Genomic DNA, 3,853 nt, shown 5'->3' on the forward strand with positions numbered 1-3,853 from the left:
CTAGACTTTCTTAAGCAGAGGTTAAGCTCCTGATAAATCTCTTTGGCTGTCAGCAGGGAAGAGACGACACTGACCAATGGGGAGCTGGGGCCCCCTGAGTGGACTCCATCCCTGTCTTGGGAAGACCACATGGGCTCTGCCTCAGCTCTTCCCCTCTGATGGAGGCAGCTGTAACTCCCATGATGGACTCTCTTTCCACTGGACTGTATGGGTTTCTGAATGCATTTTCAAATAACTCCCAAGCAAGTTCTTGGGAAGGATGACTCTGCTGGCTGCAGAGAGCCTTGCTCCTCACCATCAATCTGAACCTGCTGGTGGGAAGGTGGAGCTGGGTCAGGAGGAGCATGACACCTGCAGCCCTACTGATGAGACACACAGAATGGGGCAGGCAGGGTGGTCCCCGCAGAAAATGAATGCAGGGAGGGTGTAGCTAGTTTCTGTTTGTTTGTTTTTTTTAAATTTAATTTGCATTAATTTATGATGAATTTATTCCCGAGCCATAAGTTTTTGTTTCTTTGGTTTCTTCTGGGGTATTTTTTTCTTCTGTGCAATCTCCTCTTCTGATTTAGGAGCAATTGTTGTTTCTCAGTAAGGATCATCTCAGTGTGGCAGGGGGAGCTCATGTATGGGTTAATCTGACCATGAGCACTGTATAAATATGGCAGTGCATCTTGGGGACTTTGTTCATCTAGATGTGCTCAATGACCAGATAATCTGCATCTAAACCCTTAAGTTCAGCATTACTTTCTGCATTTTTAATCATGTGCAACAAAAATTCAGCACTCTTTTTAGGCCACCCATCCTGCATCCAGTCCCACTTTTTGGCCAGGGCACACCTACCAACACCACTGTTGTAAGGATGGAATGGCACACACTGCTTCTGTAAAGTGACATCTTTCAGATACTTGGTGGCTTTTCGAATATGCATACCCTTGATGGCCTGAGCAGTTTCTTGGGTGTTCTTAAAGTGAACATGAAGATTTGAACCTCTTGATTTGCATGATTTTGTGGGGTTTTCTGGGTCAAGTGAATAGCAAACCATTTTCAGAGATCAGCTAGGGTGCTTACGGGAAGAAGAGGAAAGGTGCTTGCTGGGAGCTAGTTTCTGTTTTGAAGATGACGCAGATATGTGTGTGCTGACTCACACGTATTTAAAGTTTCATTTTATGGATTTGGGAGGGTTTTTGGAGAAATGGTTGCGTCATAGATGTCCTCTCATCCAATCTCTTCATTTTACTGATGAGGAAACCGAGGCTTAGAAAGAAGAGGTGAAGTAGCAAATTTCACAGTTGGGTAAGCACGGAGTGAGAATGAGAACCCAGAGACCCTGGGCTTTCAGACTGTTCACCCAGGACAGGGATTGTAGTGGAGTAGAAATATGAGTCGACAACCTCTTTAGCTCCCTGAGCTCTCTGTGCCTCAGTTTCCCCATCTTATAAAATAAGGGTGTGGTGTTAGAGTCTCATCTCTCAGACACCAGCACTAGCATTCCATGATCCTAGATTCCTTCCTGTAAACTCGTTCTGGCTTTTCCATTTTCAATTCCTCTCATTATTTTATTGACTCTTTAAAAATCAGATCTTGTCAACTAGTATTACTTCCATTCACACATCATTAAAAACAAAAGGATAATTCTTTGGTTGATTTCAAAATGATCTATTATATAACAAACACAAAAGTTAAAACTTTCAACACACTTGGTGAATTATGTAACTTATCAATTAAAAAACAAAGCGGCTGATATTTTAGTTCCTTTCTTCATGAAATGTAAATGTGAATATTTTGCCTGACAATCTTCAACTTAACATTATGTTAAGAGCAGTGCAAAGTGTGGCACATACAGTTTCATCTAAATAGGTGTGTGATATACCCATCGTCTATGAATTAGTAAAATGTTCGTAACAAAACACACACAGTCGATGCATGTTGGAAAGTGAGGTTCAAATGAAGGCTGCCCCCAGCCTCTCATGTTAATTAGGTTTTCCTGTTTTTTTTATGGCATTATGGATTCATTAGTATACATAGCATACTTTTATAATTTAAGATAATTGTAAAAATCTCCCAGAAGAGATTCTGTTTGTTCCCTTGGCTACCCATCCCAGAGGCACCACAGTTTTGCCATCAGAGGTCTACTTTGTGTCTGTCACAGGAATATCTGGGATCCCAGAAGGGCTGGGGCTAGTTCTGCTCCAGCTCACCCCATGGGCTGCTTAGAACCAAGGAGGCTTTGAGGAGTCTGGGCATTTAGCCACAGACCTTGGGTGCTACTGAACCAGCCCAGATTTCTGGTTAAATCTGGGAGAAGGGTCAGTGCTGGGCACTTGAGAACAGGGCCCTTAAGGACAGGGAGTCAGAGGCAGAGCTGGTGAGACACGGGAAAGCACGAGGTTAAAGAGAAACTGCTTTAATAGAGCCCAGAGTAAGCATTCAGATGCATCCACATTAGCCCTGGAAGCACCCTGCTGTGTGACCTTAAGAAGGTCACTTTCCCTCTCTGAGTCTTCTTATCTGTAAAATAAGAAGATTGGACGAGGGAGTTTCCAAGACTCATTCCAAGACTACAGGTGGTCTGATCCGAGTCAATTTTGTGCAGGGGAGGAATGGCTATTTAGTGAACTGCATGTCTCTTATGTGTTAACTACAGATTTCTCCTTATGTACCCTCAAGAGAGGGAATTCTGTCAATTATAAGAGAAAGTGCCTGTGAGTGAGGTAATAGCAAGTGAAAAAAATCAAGGCTTAGAACAGGGTGTCTATTTATTATATTTATTGTATGCCAGGGATACAGCAGTGAATGAAACAGGCAAAGACGGCACCATTTGTGTAAGGACAACACAAAACAAGGACAAAACATTTTCTTTATACTTAGGATACCTCTGAATAGCAGCAAGAGGTGGCTCACAGTTATTGCCTCTGGGGTCAGGGGAGGGGGAAGATTGATGCCCCACTGGAGAACCTTTGGACCTTCTGCACGCCATGTGCAGGCATTTGTACTGAAAATAAATAAAATAGTTTTAAGGAGGCTGAGTGCTCTGTCAGGCAGAGTGGAGGCAGGTGCTCGAGTTGGGGAGGCAGCCTGTGATGACCCACAGCAGCCACTGGGTGGCAGTGTTTCCCTTCGATTGGCTCCTGTCACCGGCCTCTGTTTCGGTGAATTCCCCACTGCGGATTTTTGGGCTGCTCCTCCAAGGTTCAATTTACGGGCCTCCTGTGAACATGCAAAATAGGACCCCGAGTGAAAAATAATGTAACAGATGCCCTCTGGCTCCTCCCTGTTTTCTTTCCTATTCAAACAACCCCCTTCTAATAGAGCCCCTGAACCCTAGCTGGTCAGTATCAGGAGGCGGAATCCAGAGAGAGGCTGGGTCCAGAAGGAAAAGAGGAAGTCATATCAAACCAGGCAAGTGTGCCCTGAAAGTCCCGAGAACCCCAGAACCTAAGAAGTTTTCAAAGCTGGGAAGTGACTTGCTTTGCCAGAGTGCTTCGTCTTTCATGTGTACCTGCTGGAGCCTCCAGGGCTGGTTCTTTCTTAGCCATCACTCTGGGAGGCAGCTCCAAGCACACAAGCACTTAGAGAGGGCAAGGCTGTGAGAAGCAAGGGAGAAGGAAGCCACAGGGATGGTGGCGTTGAGAGGGTCAGTTTCCTCTTTTGTGAAATTGGAGTGCTGATCCAATTCAGAATTTCCATGGCCCTGGAACCAGAGACAGAAATGGATTAGTGGTTATGTAGCCCTGGGGAAGGATAAAGGGATTGAGGGATGACAGCTAAGGGGTATGGGGTTTTTCTTTTTGGAGTAATGAAAATGTTCTAAAATGGACTGTAGTGATGAATGCACGACTCTGTGAATATACTA

At 44.6% G+C, this 3,853-nt stretch overlaps 1 pseudogene; it reads right to left on the reverse strand.

Annotated features, from left to right (window-relative positions):
- Positions 1-486: 486 nt before the first annotated feature.
- Positions 487-1,042, reverse strand: LOC119504969 (annotated as a pseudogene).
- Positions 1,043-3,853: the final 2,811 nt, after the last annotated feature.

The sequence above is a fragment of the Choloepus didactylus genome, chromosome 10 (genome assembly GCF_015220235.1).
Source record: "Choloepus didactylus isolate mChoDid1 chromosome 10, mChoDid1.pri, whole genome shotgun sequence".
In the NCBI taxonomy this organism is placed as follows: Eukaryota; Metazoa; Chordata; class Mammalia; order Pilosa; family Megalonychidae; genus Choloepus; species Choloepus didactylus.